This window comes from Lissotriton vulgaris, chromosome 10, assembly GCF_964263255.1.
Source record: "Lissotriton vulgaris chromosome 10, aLisVul1.2, whole genome shotgun sequence".
NCBI lineage: Eukaryota > Metazoa > Chordata > Amphibia > Caudata > Salamandridae > Lissotriton > Lissotriton vulgaris.
The window spans coordinates 79,271,968-79,291,096 of NC_141698.1; positions in this window are offsets into that span (position 1 = coordinate 79,271,968).

The window sequence follows — 19,129 nt, forward strand, 5'->3', positions numbered from 1 at the left end:
TTTATCATATGTCAGGAATTCCTCAACATCACAATACAGCCAATCATAAACCATGAACATACTGCCTCAGTAATCAGAAACATTAAGGGCCACAATGCCCTTGCAAATCGCAATTAGGTCATCTCTATTCCTAATGTATGAAAGTCACATACAGACTGATTCATGAACCGAAATTGCGATCGCAATAGCTGCGAAAAAGCTATTGCGAGCGCAATAGTCAAAATCGGTATTCTAGAAGAAAAATGCGAATTCGCAAACACAGAATAGCGAAATCGCAAAATTATTCGCAGAATCCTGGCAGTAGCCCATTTGCGAATCGGAAATTGCAAGGAACCACGGATTCTGCGAATGAAATTGCAAAATCGCAATAGAATCACAATCGCTATTCAAGAAAAATCGCAAATTGCGAAAAACCCGTAAATCGCTTTTTGCGAGGCGCAATTTAAGGACAACCCAAAGCAGGTGGTAACCATCAAAGCCTATGAAAAAAATGTTTGAAAAACCGTTTCTCAATCAGTAACAGGTGCTGGCCTGACCAAACACACTTAAGGAGATGCAGCAGCAGCATTAGGAGTCTTACAATGCCAGGACTCTACATGGTGGTCAGGCGGCGAAGCTACAGCGAGCAGCACGGAGGAGACGTAGGATCCAGGGGAGGATATTCCGCCAGCGGGTCACCCTGCTGGGCCAAACCAGAGAGCAAATATATGCAAAGTACCGCCTGAATGGGCCAATGATCATCAAGCTAATTCAGGACCTTGACCCCCTGATGAAGCACCCAAAAAGGCGGACCAATGTCGTGCCCACACATGTTCAGGTATTGTGTAGCCTGCACCTTCTGGCCTCCGGGAGCTTCCAGGGGATAGTTGCCGCTGCTGGGGGGATATCCCAGCCCACCATGTCCCGCTGCCTAAGGAGTTTCCTAGATACAATGCTGACCCAGCTACACCACCACATCAAATTTCCCACCAGCCAACAGGAGTTGGATGACACCAAGCATCAATTCTACAATGTTGCGCATTTCCCACATGTGATAGGATGCATTGACTGTACCCACATCCACATCTGCCCACCAGCTGAAACGGAGTACATGTACCGCAACCGCAAGTCCTACCACTCCCTCAACATCCAGATGGTGTGAAATGCTAAGACATACATCACGGACATAGTGGCACAGTACCCGGGGAGCACACATGACTCCTTCATATTCCGGCACAGCGGCCTCCACATACAACTGGCCAGGGGAGACTTTGGTGAAGGACACCTACTTGGTAAGTACACTTGCCCACAATGTTACACTGTGATGAAGTAGCTGCACTGCACAGGCACTCACCCTCTGCTCCTCTCATTCAGGTGACAGTGGCTACGCCCTCCGTGAATACCTCCTCACCCCATACCTCAACCCTGCTACACCACAGCAACGGCGTTACAATGTAGCACACATACGCATAAGGAATTGCATTGAGAGGACATTTGGGCTACTAAAGAGCAGATTCCGCATACTGCACAAGACTGGTGGGGCCATGTACTACAGTCCTGATGTGTGCTGCTGCATTGTGGCTGTGTGTGCAATACTACACAACATTGCTACCAAGCGCCCGATACCTGTAGAGATCTCTGGCAGTGAGTCGGAAGGGGACGACCGGCCACCTGCACATGTGCGTCATGCACGCGGGGAGAATCCAGCTGAAGGACACAGACGCTGCAACCACATCACAATGAACAGTTTCTAGTGCACCCACTCCCCTCACCCCACAATTCACAAATACAATGCCAATGGAAATAATGACAGGAGGCCGATGTACGATGCTAGAATAAATATTATTGTTGAAGGCACAATAATAATGACTTTTTTCAATTCTTAACATGTGAGCAGTATTGCGCCATACTGCTCTAAATCATACACAGGACATGCTTCTATCATCAGCATGTCCCTGCCAATGGACAGTAAAGTCAAGTGCGCCTCCGGCGCGCGGCACCCAATCGCCTTTCAGGCTCATTCTCTGGGACGGCACATGAACCCGCAGTGGGCCTGCTGCTGCGGCGTAGCACACCAACCTGTGAGGCAGACAGGCTGCTGACACTGGAGGTCCCCTCACTAGTGTCGTCCCCACCACCATTGGCTGGGCCGGTTGGATGAAGTGCCAGTACGGCACTGGTGACCTGCTCCAAGACTCGCGCCACATCCTCGCAGCATTGCACCATCTGCTGCTGCATAGCTAGGGAGCGACGTGAGAGCTGGGAGGTGGCATTACCAATAACATAGTTCGAGCGCGTGTAGGCAGATAGCCGCGTAAGTACCTGGCGGTGGCGGCGTCGGGCGGTGTAGCGCTGCGAGATGATGGCCGCAGTGTTCGCCTCCATAGCAGTTGTCATCCGCTCTATCCTGTCCAACACATTTGCAACATTGCGGCCAATGTTGTGGAGCTGGAGTTGGATTGCCCCTTGGCGTTGTGCCTGCAGTTGATGGATGCGCAGCATCCGGCGCTCTATGCTCAGCCCTGGCACTCGCACAGCCATCCCCCTCCTGCCGCTGCGTGCTGTGCTCTGCTGGCGATCCCTGCCATGCCTGCTGTGCTGGCTGGCCACAGTGGGTGTACGCACTATCACCTCTCTAGCAGCACCAGATGTTGAGGGTCCCGCTGGTGGTGGTGTTGCGGTTGCCAATGGTGCAGCACCTGATGGTGCTGCACTAGCAGCAGGGATTGGTGCAGCACCTGATGGTGCTGGCGCAGATGGTGGTGGTCTGGCAGCAGGGATTGGTGCAGCGCCTGATGGTGCTGGCGCAGATGGTGGTGGTCTGGCAGCAGGGATTGGTGCAGCGCCTGATGGTGCAGGATGTGTGGCTGTTGGCACCTCCTCTGCATCCTCTGGTGCCTCGTCTAAGAGCAGCCTGTCGCTGCTGTTGTCAGCGCCACCTGTGAGGGAAAGTGGACGTAGATTAATTGCATGTATCTGTCACACGTGCAGTTGCTACGTGCATGCTGGCTGACATTCCCTGACTGGCTGTGGCATTGCGTACTTTGGGACATGTCTGGCTGCATTGGGGTTTTTGTACATTGTGGGCAGACTACATGTCCCACAATGCTTTTGGGCATGACCTAATGTGCATGGATTGCATGACTTTGGTTGATTATGGGAGGCTAGAGGGGCATGGCCATTGTTAGGGGACAGGGTCGCAGTCGCATGCCACTTACCTTGGCTGTCTTGGGTGGGTCGGGATGAGTCCAGAGTGATGACCCCTATACACGCCTCTCGCTCAAGTGTGTCCTCCACACGGTCCTCCAAGGGGGTGTTGGGAGGGACTGTAGGATCTCCACCTCCAGTAGCCAGGCTCTCGACCAACCTCTCTGCCACCCTCTCCTTGGCACGACCTCGGAGGTCGTACCACCTCTTTTTTAGCTCCTCGATCGACCTGTGTGTCACGCCCACAGCGTTGACTTTTGCGCTGATCCCCAGCCACAGTCGGCGTTTCTCCGCCTCAGGCACCCTCCTGGAGTCCTTTCCAAATAGTTTTGGGTGGTATTCAAACACTCCGTCTATCAGGTGCTCCAACTCCTGCTCAGAAAATTTGAGCTTCTGCTTGCGCCCGGTGTCACTGGGCCCTGGTGCTGCATCCTCTGCCATTGCTGCAGTCACAAAAGTGAAGGATTTGAAAGTTTGGAGGTGTTTTGGAAGGAGCTCTGTGAGATGCAGCCTCGAGATCTGCCTCACTGTTCTGAATGGGGTGGGAACTGCCTGCTTCCTGGTTGTAATGTCATCACTGTGCTCGAAATGCGACTTCCGTTTTTGCGATCTCGCTAATTGCGAGATCGTATTTAGTGATCTCGCAAATTGCGATATCGCAATTCCCACATGGATTTTGACGGAAATAGCGATTTTTCTGCGCTTTTTGCGGCCGCATGCGAATCGATTTATTTTCTCGCAGATTTTGATGAATGCCGGTCTGCGAATTCTAAATTGCGATTCGCTGTCAATCGCTATTTAGAATTCGCAGAATTCGGTTTTCATGAATCAGGCTGATAGTTTCCTTTAGCGATTCCCAGAGGGTCGCAAATTAACCTACCTCATGAATAATAACAAGGTAGGTCACAATTTGTGACCCATTGGGAATGGCTAGAATCACGGGCATGGTGGCCTCTTGGGGTCAGCAGACCACCATGTCCATGATTGCTTTTAAATGCAGCCCGTTTTCATTAAAGGAAAATAAGTGCATTTAAAAAAGAAAAAAAAAACTGTTTTCTTTTCTTTCTTTAAGAGCAGGCAGTTGTCCGTGGGACTACTGCCTGCTCTGGAAAAATGCTTGTATTACCATGCACACCCAAAGACAATTGTAATAACATTAAAAAAACGTATTCAAAAATGTTTGTACCACCTTTTGCGAATGGTTACCACAACTCGAAGTTGGTGGTACAATGCAAATGTTTTGTTTTGCAACCGTATTTCGGTTGCAAAACGTCCTTCATACCGCTGCAGTTCGGTATTAGGAATTACACGCTAAACACACCCTTTCATAACACCAAATCGCAAGCCCTTTTGTGATTTGGTAATAGGGTACCAAATCGCAAATAGGTTTTAGTACATCAGAATAGGGGTGTATGCCAGCAGAATACAGCTTCTTACATCTGGCCTTTAATGACTGTGCTCTGACATCATCTGGGTGAGTCTCACCAAGCCTTAGAAACCTATCAAATACATAACACAAAGGATCCTTGAATTCTATTTTGCTTGCGGTGACAGAACAACTGGAACAAGTGTAGATCTCCCTTTGTCACTACTGGAACAAGTGTAAAGCACTCCCTGTGCCACAACTTGTACAAGTGTAGAGCTCTCCATTGCTCACAATTGGAACAAGTGGAGATCTCTCCATTTGTTTCTACTCAAACAAGTATAGCTATCCACTCATCACAACTCGAGCATGTGTAGAGCTCTCCCTTTGCTTCTACTCAAACAAGTATAGCTATCCATTCATTACAACTCGAGCAGGTGTAGAGCTCTCCCTGTGCTTCTACTCAAACAAGCTTAGCTATCCATTCGTTACAACTCGAGCATGTGTAGAGCTCTCTCTTTGCTTCTACTCAAACAAGTATAGCTATCCATTCATTACAACTCGAGCATGTGTAGAGCTCTCCCTTTGCTTCTACTCAAACAAGTTTAGCTATCCACTCGTCACAACTAGAGCATGTGTAGAGCTCTCCCTTTGCTTCTACTCAAACAAGTAAAGCTATCCAGTCATCACAGCTCCAGCATGTGTAGAGCTCTACCTTTGCTTCTACTCAAACAATTATAGCTATCCACTCATCACAACTCGAGCATGTGTAGAGCTCTCCCTTTGCTTCTACTCAAACAAGTATAGCTATCCATTCATTACAACTTGAGCAGGTGTAGAGCTCTCCCTGTGCTTCTACTCAAACAAGCTTAGCTATCCATTCGTTACAACTCGAGCATGTGTAGAGCTCTCTCTTTGCTTCTACTCAAACAAGTATAGCTATCCATTCAATACAACTCGAGCATGTGTAGAGCTCTCCCTTTGCTTCTACTCAAACAAGTTTAGCTATCCACTCTTCACAACTCGAGCATGAGTAGAGCTCTCCCTTTGCTTCTACTCAAACAAGTTTAGCTATACACTTGTCACAACTCGAGCATGTGCAGAGCTCTCCCAATGTTTCTACTCAAACAAGTTTATCTATCCACTCATCACAACTCCAGCATGTACAGTGCTCACCCAATGCTTCTACTCAAACAAGTATAGCTATCCATTCAATACAACTTGAGCATGTGTAGAGCTCTCCCTTTGCTTCTACTCAAACAAGTTTAGCTATACACTAGTCACAACTCGAGCATGTGCAGAGCTCTCCCAATGCTTCTACTCAAACAAGTTTATCTATCCACTCGTCACAACTAGAGCATGTGTAGAGCTCTCCCTTTGCTTCTACTCAAACAAGTAAAGCTATCCAGTCATCACAGCTCCAGCATGTGTAGAGCTCTCCCTTTGCTTCTACTCAAACAAGTATAGCTATCCACTCGTCACAACTCGAGCATGTGTAGAGATCTCCCTTTGCTTCTACTCAAACAAGTATAGCTATCCATTCAATACAACTCGAGCATGTGTAGAGCTCTCCCTTTGCTTCTACTCAAACAAGTTTAGCTATCCACTCTTCACAACTCGAGCATGTGTAGAGCTCTCCCTTTGCTTCTACTCAAACAAGTTTAGCTATCCACTCGTCACAACTCGAGCATGTGTAGAGATCTCCCTTTGCTTCTACTCAAACAAGTATAGCTATCCATTCAATACAACTCGAGCATGTGTAGAGCTCTCCCTTTGCTTCTACTCAAACAAGTTTAGCTATCCACTCTTCACAACTCGAGCAGGTGTAGAGCTCTCCCTTTGCTTCTACTCAAACAAGTTTAGCTATCCACTCTTCACAACTCGAGCATGAGTAGAGCTCTCCCTTTGCTTCTACTCAAACAAGTTTAGCTATACACTTGTCACAACTCGAGCATGTGCAGAGCTCTCCCAATGTTTCTACTCAAACAAGTTTATCTATCCACTCATCACAACTCCAGCATGTACAGTGCTCACCCAATGCTTCTACTCAAACAAGTATAGCTATCCATTCAATACAACTTGAGCATGTGTAGAGCTCTCCCTTTGCTTCTACTCAAACAAGTTTAGCTATACACTAGTCACAACTCGAGCATGTGCAGAGCTCTCCCAATGCTTCTACTCAAACAAGTTTATCTATCCACTCGTCACAACTAGAGCATGTGTAGAGCTCTCCCTTTGCTTCTACTCAAACAAGTAAAGCTATCCAGTCATCACAGCTCCAGCATGTGTAGAGCTCTCCCTTTGCTTCTACTCAAACAAGTATAGCTATCCACTCGTCACAACTCGAGCATGTGTAGAGATCTCCCTTTGCTTCTACTCAAACAAGTATAGCTATCCATTCAATACAACTCGAGCATGTGTAGAGCTCTCCCTTTGCTTCTACTCAAACAAGTTTAGCTATCCACTCTTCACAACTCGAGCATGCGTAGAGCTCTCCCTTTGCTTCTACTCAAACAAGTTTAGCTATACACTCGTCACAACTCGAGCATGTGCAGAGCTCTCCCAATGCTTCTACTCAAACAAGTTTATCTATCCACTCATCACAACTCCAGCATGTACAGTGCTCACCCAATGCTTCTACTCAAACAAGTATAGCTATCCATTCAATACAACTTGAGCATGTGTAGAGCTCTCCCTTTGCTTCTACTCAAACAAGTTTAGCTATACACTAGTCACAACTCGAGCATGTGCAGAGCTCTCCCAATGCTTCTACTCAAACAAGTTTATCTATCCACTCGTCACAACTCCAGCATATACAGTGCTCACCCAATGCTTCTACTCAAACAAGTATAGCTATCCATTCAATACAACTCGAGCATGTGTAGAGCTCTCCCTTTGCTTCCACTCAAACAAGTTTAGCTATCCACTCTTCACAACTCGAGCATGCGTAGAGCTCTCCCTTTGCTTCTACTCAAACAAGTTTAGCTATACACTCGTCACAACTCGAGCATGTGCAGAGCTCTCCCAATGCTTCTACTCAAACAAGTTTAGCTATCCACTTGTTACAACTCGAGCATGTGCAGAGCTCCCCAATGCTTCTACTCAAACAAGTTTAGCTATCCACTCATCACAACTCCAGCATGTGCAGAGCTCTCCCAATGCTTCTACTCAAACAAGTTTAGCTATCCACTCGTTATAACTTGAGCATGTGCAGAGCTCCCCCAGTGCTTCTACTCAAACAAGTTTAGCTATCCACTCATCACAACTCCAGCATGTGCAGAGCTCTCCCAATGCTTCTACTCAAACAAGTTTAGCTATCCACTCGTCACAACTCGGGCATGTGTAGAGCTCTCCCTTTGCTTCTACTTAAACAAGTTTAGCTATACACTTGTCACAACTCGAGCATGTGCAGAGCTCTCCCAATGCTTCTACTCAAACAAGTTTAGCTATCCACTCGTCACAACTCCAGCATGTACAGTGCTCACCCAATGCTTCTACTCAAACAAGTATAGCTATCCATTCAATACAACTCGAGCATGTGTAGAGCTCTCCCTTTGCTTCTACTGAAACAAGTATAGCTATCCATTCAATACAACTCGAGCATGTGTAGAGCTCTCCCTTTGCTTCTACTGAAACAAGTATAGCTGTCCACTCATCACAACTCGAGCATGTGTAGAGCTCTCGCTTTGCTTCTACTCAAACAAGTATAGCTATCCACTCATCACAACTCCAGCATGTGCAGAGCTCTCCCAATGCTTCTACTCAAACAAGTTTAGCTATCCACTCGTCACAACTCGAGCATGTGTAGAGCTCTCCCTTTGCTTCTACTTAAACAAGCATAGCTATACACTTGTCACAACTCAAGCATGTGCAGAGCTCTCCCAATGCTTCTACTCAAACAAGTTTAGCTATCCACTCGTCACAACTCCAGCATGTACAGTGCTCACCCAATGCTTCTACTCAAACAAGTATAGCTATCCATTCAATACAACTCGAGCATGTGTAGAGCTCTCCCTTTGCTTCTACTGAAACAAGTATAGCTATCCACTCATCACAACTCCAGCATGTGCAGAGCTATCCCTTTGCTTCTACTCAAACAAGTATAGCTATCCATTCAATACAACTCGAGCATGTGTAGAGCTCTCCCTTTGCTTCTACTGAAACAAGTATAGCTATCCACTCGTTACAACTCGAGCATGTGCAGAGCTCTCCCAATGCTTCTACTCAAACAAGTTTAGCTATCCACTCGTCACAACTCGAGCATGTGTAGAGCTCTCCCTTTCCTTCTACTCAAACAAGTTTAGCTATACACTAGTCACAACTCGAGCATGTGCAGAGCTCTCCCAATGCTTCTACTCAAACAAGTTTATCTATCCACTCGTCACAACTCCAGCATATACAGTGCTCACCCAATGCTTCTACTCAAACAAGTATAGCTATCCATTCAATACAACTCGAGCATGTGTAGAGCTCTCCCTTTGCTTCTACTCAAACAAGTATAGCTATCCACTTGTTACAACTCGAGCATGTGCAGAGCTCTCCCAATGCTTCTACTCAAACAAGTTTAGCTATCCACTCGTCACAACTCCAGCATGTGCAGAGCTCTCCCAATGCTTCTACTCAAACAAGTTTAGCTATCCACTTGTTACAACTCGAGCATGTGCAGAGCTCCCCCAATGCTTCTACTCAAACATGTTTAGCTATCCATTCATCACAACTCCAGCATGTGCAGAGCTCTCCCAATGCTTCTACTCAAACAAGTTTAGCTATCCACTCATCACAACTCCAGCATGTGCAGAGCTCTCCCAATGCTTCTACTCAAACAAGTTTAGCTATCCACTTGTTACAACTCGAGCATGTGCAGAGCTCCCCCAATGCTTCTACTCAAACAAGTTTAGCTATCCACTCGTTACAACTCGAGCATGTGTAGAGCTCTCCCGTTGCTTCTACTCAAACAAGTATAGCTATCCACTCATCACAACTCTACCATGTGTAGAGCTCTCCCTTTGTCACAACTGGAACAAGTGTTGAGCTCTCCCTTTGTTACTACTCAAACAAGTGTAGAGCTCTCCCTTTGTCACAACTAGAACAAGCATAGAGCTCTTCCTTTGTCACAACTGGAACAAGTGTAGAGCTCTACCTTTGTTACTACTCGAACAAGTGTAGAGCTCTTCCTTTGTCACAACTGGAACAAGTGTAGAGCTCTCCCTTTGTTACTACTCGAACAAGTACAGAGCACTCCCTTTGTTACTACTCAAACAAGTGTAGCGCTCTCCCTTTGTCACAACTGGAACAAGCATAGAGCTCTCCCTTTGTTACTACTATAGCAAGTGCAGAGCTCTCCCTTTGTTACTACTCAAATAAGTGTAGAGCTCTACCTTTGTTACTACTCAAACAAGTGTAGAGCTCTACCTTTGTTATTACTCAAACAAGTGTAGAGCTCTACCTTTGTTACTACTCAAACAAGTGTAGAGCTCTCCCTTTTTATAAGTGTAGATCTCTCCCTTCGCTTCTACTCGAGCATGTGTAGAGCTCTCCCTTTGCTTCTACTCAAACAAGTATAGCTGTCCACTTGTCACAACTCGAGCATGTGTAGAGCACTCCCTTTATCACAACTGGAACAAGTGTAGAGCTCTCCCTTTGTTACTACTCTAACAAGTACAGAGCACTCCCTTTGTTACTACTCAAACAAGTGTAGCGCTCTCCCTTTGTCACAACTGGAACAAGCATAGAGCTCTCCGTTTGTTACTACTATAACAAGTGCAGAGCTCTCCCTTTGTTACTACTCAAATAAGTGTAGAGCTCTACCTTTGTTACTACTCAAACAAGTGTAGAGCTCTACCTTTGTTACTACTCAAACAAGTGAAGAGCTCTACCTTTGTTACTACTCAAACAAGTGTAGAGCTCTCCCTTTTTATAAGTGTAGATCTCTCCCTTCGCTTCTACTCGAGCACGTGTAGAGCTCTCCCTTTTTATAAGTGTAGATCTCTCCCTTTGCTTCTACTCAAACAAGTATAGCTGTCCACTCGTCACAACTCGAGCATGTGCAGAGCACTCCCTTTGTCACGTCTGGAACAAGCATAGAACTCTCCCTTTGTTACTACTCGAGCACCTGTAGAGCTCTCCCTTTTCTTCTACTCAAACAAGTTTAGCTGTCCACATTCAGCGCCGAGACACCTTTGGGTATTTGCGCGCTTAACAAATTTCCCGAATAAATAAATAAATAAATAAATAAATAAACTTGTCACAACACTAGCATGCGTAGAGCACTCCCTTTGTCACAACTGGAACAAGCATAGAGCTCTCCCTTTGTTACTACTCGAGCACCTGTAGGGCTCTCCCGTTGCTTCTACTCAAACAAGTATAGCTGTCCACTTGTCACAACACTTGCATGTGTAGAGCACTCCCTTTGTCACAACTGGAACAAGTGTAGAGCTCTGCCTTTGTCAATATGCTTGTACTAAAAAGTATTTATGATTCCACATTGGGGAAGCAAGGTGCTCTATATAGGACCATAAAGAAGTTTGTGGCTGAGTGTTAAATACTCCAAAAAAGACCCTTACATACTGATGGACTTCGTTGCTTATGCGACATTGAATAGTGTGTGCAATTGCTCTGACACTATATTCAATTAAATGATACGATAATTTTGTGATTAAGGATTGAAAAAACTGATTGTTTGAATAAACGATGTTGTATTATTCTCATCTGTCAAAGAATACAATTACATATGTACAGAGAATGATAACTAGATATTCTAAATGCATTTTTAATTGATTTTTTATTTGGATTGGATTCAGCTGAGACGAATCCTGAAGAAGTTGATTAATCAATGCTAAATTATTCCATCAGAAAGTCTTCCCTATATTTAATTTGAACATACCCAGACTCCTGGAGATTATTGGATTATCCGGTTTTGTGCTGAGACTGAAAAAAAGGCATTACATAGGCTCAGGATTTTGAATTCATGAGTACATTTGTAAAAGTCCTTCAAATAGACACAGAAGTACTAACTCTTGCCATTGAACGAGCTAATCAGAAGTTTCTCAACACAATTGCCAAGTTTACACCAGAGGCTTTCTATATCAAAGTTGGGCATAATGTACAGGCATGGTTAGAGAGACCAGAAAAGGCTGCAACAGATACAGTTCTGCTAAAGCAAAACTATATTAAATCTTACACCATCCTTGTCAAAATGAAAGCCATTTTACTGACCCAAGCCAACTAGGACATCAGGGTCTTTCTTCAGTGCTTCTGTAACGCCACGCCCATAGAGTGATTTGCTCTCGATTCCCTAGGTTCATCCTCCGTTAATCCCAAAGAAATGCAATACCGTGCAAAATGGGCTTGGTTCAAATAAACAAAAACGACATGGCCTGGAATTTTTATTTACATATTCGTGCTAGTGCTATATTAAGTAGGTAATGGAGCCTATTATACCAACGTGTAAGAAATCCAGGCAGCCCAATCTATACACAAGCCCAATGGAAGAATAGTTCAATCTGCAATTTTTTTTTATATATATTTTTTATTGAAGTCCTTTAACATCATCACAAATTAATAGCAATATACATTCCACCGTCATTTCTTAAACTCTTACATGAGCCTTTTTTGGATAAAGCAAGGCCTATACACAAAACAAAACATTATAGCACTGCACTTAATTACAATATACTCGAAAAGAAAAATCTCCCAAACAGAAAAACAATAATTCCTCTCAAATCTAATCAAAGAATGTTCCCCAGATCCTATCAAATCTTTTAATCCCCCCTACCCAGTTCAATCTGCTAGACATGGCAGTCTATCACCAATCAGCTCAGCTGCTGCAGTTATCTCCATGGGTCAGGAAAAAGACCATAGACTTATTTAGGTGAAACTTGGGCATAGAGATGAAGCAGAAAGCTTTTAGTTTGATATATATATGTGTTCCGCTGATTTCTTCTGGAGGTCAGCTTTGGTGGTTTGTGTGTAGCCGGCTTTTCGCTGATACCGGCAAGGGACACGCCCTCTCGGTCTGGAGCTCCGCGAAATCAGCAAACATTTGGTACAGTACGAGGAGTACATCGCGGCGCCCCCCCAAGCAGAGGTATTCTCCAATTGGTGTGTATCTGCGCGAGGGGAGAGAGGAGGCGGCATCAAGCTGCATGATAAGGGCTCTATGAAGGTCTTGGACATACCATCAATACCCAGGACCCCTGACGTGGAATGCAGGAAGCGCCAAGAAATTGGGGTCATTAATTTGAGTCTGCGTCCCATACACCTGTATACGGGACCTCGTGAACTGCAACATCCACAATGCAGTGCTCCTGGGCGGTGCAGCACAATTAAGACACTCACCTGTGGGAGGAGGAGTCGAGAGACTGCTGTTAAAAGGAGTGGTCTCTGGAGCCCACGAATTTTCACTTGCCTGTGGGACCGGCACTGATGACGGCCATTCCGGCCAGAAACGCGTCTGCCACAGCGTTTCACAGACTACAGGAGTGCATGTACATTAAGCCAAATAAATCCTTCATTTGAGCCCGGAGCATGTGTCCCGCTGATTTCTTCTGGAGGTCAGCTTTGGTGGTTTGTGTGTAGCCGGCTTTTCTCTGATACCGGCAAGGGACACGCCCTCTCGGTCTGGAGCTCCGCGAAATCAGCAAACATTTGGTACAGTACGAGGAGTACATCGCGGCGCCCCCCCCAAGCAGAGGTATTCTCCAATTGGTGTGTATCTGCGCGAGGGGAGAGAGGAGGCGGCATCAAGCTGCCTGATAAGGACTCTATGAAGGTCTTGGACATACCATCAATACCCAGGACCCCTGACGTGGAATGCAGGAAGCGCCAAGAAATTGGGGTCATTAATTTGAGTCTGCGTCCCATACACCTGTATACGGGACCTCCTGAACTGCAACATCCACAATGCAGTGCTCCTGGGCGGTGCAGCACAATTAAGACACTCACCTGTGGGAGGAGGAGTCGAGAGACTGCTGTTAAAGGGAGTGGTCTCTGGAGCCCACGAATTTTCACTTGCCTGTGGGACCGACACTGATGACGGCCATTCCGGCCAGAAACGCGTCTGCCACAGTGTTTCACAGACTACAGGAGTGCATGTACATTAAGCCAAATAAATCCTTCATTTGAGCCCGGAGCATGTGTCCCGCTGATTTCTTCTGGAGGTCAGCTTTGGTGGTTTGTGTGTAGCCGGCTTTTCGCTGATACCGGCAAGGGACACGCCCTCTTGGTCTGGAGCTCCGCGAAATCAGCAAACATTTGGTACAGTACGAGGAGTACATCGCAGCGCCCCCCCAAGCAGAGGTATTCTCCAATTGGTGTGTATCTGCGCGAGGGGAGAGAGGAGGCGGCATCAAGCTGCCTGATAAGGGCTCTATGAAGGTCTTGGACATACCACCAATACCCAGGACCTCTGACGTGGAATGCAGGAAGCGCCAAGAAATTGGGGTCATTAATTTGAGTCTGCGTCCAATACACCTGTATACGGGACCTCGTGAACTGCAACATCCACAATGCAGTGCTCCTGGGCGGTGCAGCACAATTAAGACACTCACCTGTGGGAGGAGGAGTCGAGAGACTGCTGTTAAAAGGAGTGGTCTCTGGAGCCCACGAATTTTCACTTGCCTGTGGGACCGGCACTGATGACGGCCATTCCGGCCAGAAACGCGTCTGCCACAGCGTTTCACAGACTACAGGAGTGCATGTACATTAAGCCAAATAAATCCTTCATTTGAGCCCGGAGCATGTGTCCCGCTGATTTCTTCTGGAGGTCAGCTTTGGTGGTTTGTGTGTAGCCGGCTTTTCTCTGATACCGGCAAGGGACACGCCCTCTCGGTCTGGAGCTCCGCGAAATCAGCAAACATTTGGTACAGTACGAGGAGTACATCGCGGCGCCCCCCCCAAGCAGAGGTATTCTCCAATTGGTGTGTATCTGCGCGAGGGGAGAGAGGAGGCGGCATCAAGCTGCCTGATAAGGACTCTATGAAGGTCTTGGACATACCATCAATACCCAGGACCCCTGACGTGGAATGCAGGAAGCGCCAAGAAATTGGGGTCATTAATTTGAGTCTGCGTCCCATACACCTGTATACGGGACCTCCTGAACTGCAACATCCACAATGCAGTGCTCCTGGGCGGTGCAGCACAATTAAGACACTCACCTGTGGGAGGAGGAGTCGAGAGACTGCTGTTAAAGGGAGTGGTCTCTGGAGCCCACGAATTTTCACTTGCCTGTGGGACCGGCACTGATGACGGCCATTCCGGCCAGAAACGCGTCTGCCACAGCGTTTCACAGACTACAGGAGTGCATGTACATTAAGCCAAAAAAATCCTTCATTTGAGCCCGGAGCAGGTGTCCCGCTGATTTCTTCTGGAGGTCAGCTTTGGTGGTATATATATATATATATATATATATATATATATATATATATATATATATATATATATATATATATATATATTAGTTTCCCAACAAAACTCCTTCCGGATCCCTCGACCCGTGAAAGGTGGCGTGGACGCCGGCGGAGTGAAACCGACAGAAAAGTTCTCAATAAGCACAGTCCATACCCCACGCTCTCAGGAAACAACTCTACATATATATACCATGTAGCTCCTCCTCGAATCTCTCAGCGTCTCAGGCACAGCACAGCCTCGCACACCAGCAAGCAAAGGGAGACGGACCACAACCAATCAGCATCGGGAAGTTTTATTGATGCACAGAGATCAGCTACGCGTTTCTGGCAAGTTATGCCCTCGATCACGCTGTAACTTGCACAACAGACAGAATGCTTTTTTTATGCAGTGTTTGAAGAAACACCCCCTCACAGTGATGTGATACATCATGTGATGAATAGGCAGTGAAGACATACTACCACTGATAGCTAATACAATTAAGTCAGCACAGTGAAATATATCCGGATAAATCAAAAATTCACGTGTGTAGACTACAAAGGTATTGATAGTCTATCTACATACACAATTACGTCATCAAGTTCAACAGAAACTAACTGTATAAATACAAAATACTTATATGACATAACTTTAGACATGTATAATATGGTACACAATGTGCCAATATAGCTTAAAAACAGTGGTAGACAATAAAGTGCTAAGTGAGAGTAAAATATGTGCAAAGAGTGCGAGAGAAAAAGTGCAATACCATTCATCATAGAAGAGATAAAAACATCATAATATAGAAAACTTCTCAGATCCCTGAGATCAGTAGACTGCATTTTATCCATGAGAATAAATTATCTCTTAGTAATAAATAGTATAAAAATATATCAAAAATATGTTAAAAACCCAATAAATACACCTAAACCGTAGTAAATAATATATATACATATATATACAATGAATAATATGCACGTATATATATATATATACATGAGAATAAAAATGTGATAAATACAATACTTCATTTAATCAATAAATACGCAGTCAAATAGAAAAATAGAAGAATATGTCAAGGAAAAAATTGCATATGAACCACACTCAAAGATCTCATTTCATAATTCAACACATATGTATCCAACTGTAAAAAAAAACCTTATATAAAAAGTGTTAAAATACAAGGATACACATACATGAAGTAGAAATTACACAGAAGGAGGAATAAATACACTGTAAACAGGAAATATAACAAGTACTAATTGACTCTGGTATGTGTGTAGGAGGACAGATATGTGTAAAAAAGTATCTAGACCCAGCCTCAACCTCGAAATAGGGAACCTAACTAAGAGGTAGTGGATCTTGGATGCTGAGTACTAAATTCACACTGAGGAAGGAACAGCAAAGTAAGAAAGAGGCATCATAAAAAATGATGCATTTCCTCAATGTTGTTCATATATATATCTAAAAGCAACTACAAAATAATACAGTACTGAACAAGGCTACAAACGTTTTTAAAAGCACATTAGGCCCGGCAGCACTTTTTATTTTACTTATGAAATTGGAGGAATTTGGCAACTTTTTGTTAGTCTTTTAACGTGGAGTTCTGGCCAAATTCAGCCAATAGACTTATGGCGGGATCTTTTTCTTGTTCGAGCAACGCAATGACAATAAAACAGCATAAGGCTTCAGCAAGCGAGCTGGCAAGAAGAGCAATATTAGACGCCCCCGGCACGATTTCTGGGTGCTAGAAAGCCTCAAATACTCACATGGAAGCTTGAGTCAAGGGCAATAAAAAAATTGAACATTTCCTTTCACATGGAAACCCAAAGAAAATTAAATGGGATAAGTTTACTTTCATTAAAGAAAAGGAGGGGAATAAATACATAAGTTACAATGAGAAATTCAAACTCCCATGTTCAGGAATCTTGATTTTCCAACGTAAACAATGTTCAGGAAAACCGTATTACCCCCATGCCCCCCCGTCCTCGACACCTTCGGATACAAATGAGATAATTCTATCTCCGACAGAAAAAAAGAAAGAAGGAATGCTGGGACTTGTACCCTTTTGTAGTCCTGGCGTGAGGGGGGGTGGGGGTAAGTCCAGCATTCCTTCTTTCTTTTTTTTCTGTCGGAGATAGAATTATCTCATTTGTATTTGAAGGTGTCGAGGACTACGGGACCCGGAGTAATGAAGATTACCATACGTAATAGGACATTAACCCATGTCCGAAAAAAGAGGTCCTTCGGTTTTGCTAAAGATCTCGCTCAAGAACTCACTGTCATGTTGCATGGCTCTGTAGAGGACGACGCATACTTCAAGCAGCACTGCACTGCCACATAACCCAGGTGTGACCCTTCACTGGAATTTAAGGGTCGGTGAGTGAAACCACAATATTGTTTTCTCTCAAAATATGAAAAGTTCTTCTGAAAGCATGTTTTACAAGACATTCTTGGCCAGCATTGTGCATTAAAGTTTAACATGAGGGTGTATCTCCCACACAAAATTCATGTGAGATATTTAGACATTAGTTCTAAAAGAAATTCATTCTAAGCCTTGGTTTTAAAGTTCCTATGAGAAAGTTAAATGGTAAAATATTTTGCAGAATTTGCATATCGCAAAATACATGAATTTAATGAAATTGCACTCATGTAATACCATTTTCACACAGACTTTCTTGATTTCCAATTACCATAATAACCACTGAGCTAGAATTATCATGAAACACCATGAAGAAATTAGAGTAGCATGCATCAGGCTCAAAGTATAAAATAACATAAGGCTGATATTGATTGCTGAACAAATTGAATAATGCAGACCACTTCCCTGTGGAACCCTAGTGATGAATCACTTCACAAACTGGTGCTCTACAGCATTGTCCAGCTGTCAAGTCAATCTGGTCCAAGGTCCTACTTAAAAGTGCTGGTACTCTGGGGCGGCTCCTCCGTTGGAGCAGGGAGTGTCACCCCACAAGCGCTCCACAATCCCCAGAGATGAAAATAAAATGGAAATTTATTACAATTTTACTTTTCATGCCCTGTCCCGAACAGAGCGTCAGGATGGGGGGGGGGGGGTCTGCTGCTGAGTGACAGCAGCATGCCACTCAGCAGAGAGGAGGGTGGGCTGGTTGTGCACTGCACATGTCTTTTATGGTGGGCCTTCTTGCCACGGCCAGCCACACATGCGCACTTTAAACAGCTCTAACCCAGCTATCTTAAGACATCTGGGTTACAGTGTTTTATTTATTTATTTGATTTAGAGTTTTAGAGAGCGCAAACGTGCCCCGGTATCAGAGCGCTTCACCGAGAATTAGAAACTTTCAGTGGAAAAGAGCAAGCAATCATAACTAACATCAGAGAGAGAAACAGAGGCAAAAATATCCTTGTCTTTCTCATTCCACTCCTTACAAATTGAAGATGAGCCAAAGCAGACACCACCAGAACATATACACAGGAAAGTGAAAGAAGGCCTTGAGGTTCACAAAGGAGATGGAGACACAAATGAAAGGGGCAAGAAGAGATCAGTCAAAAAAAGACCAACGTGAATGAAACAATACTCATAGAATGCACAACCCAGAAAAGGGTATATAAAGGTGAGTGGCAACATCTAGGTGTCACAGAGCAAAATGCAACAGGGAGGCCACCTGGACATGAATAGCCAAACCATAACAGAAACACACGGAAAAAAAATAACAAAAAAATGACTTACTGATTTGGATGTGATATGTTGCGCAATACAAATATCCAGACTAGACTAGACTAGACTAGACTAGACTAGGAAAGGCTACCACTGCCAGACAGACAAAAACAGGTGGAGTGCTGCCCATGTCCCCTTGCTGTGACAGACAGGAAGGGGAGGAGCCATTCCTCGAGCCCATGGGGATGGATTTTATGTTTTTGGTAGGGATAGGTTAAATAAATATGGTGTGTGAGTGAGGCAATCTTTAATTCATAGTGACTGTGAAAAGGAGATGGTGTGCTGCAGCTGAAAGTGAGGTGGACCAATGAGATGATGGAGGTGATTATCTACATACAAGAGAGTGCAAGCTTCCTCCCCACAAAGCAGTAGGGTACTCGTAGCTATAGTAGGTGAGGCAGAGAGCAGTAGTGCAGATGTCTCTACACATAGCCACAGTAGGACAGGCTCCACCTACGCGAGGCATTTATAACTGTAGTACCTGCGCCCTCTGCACGTTG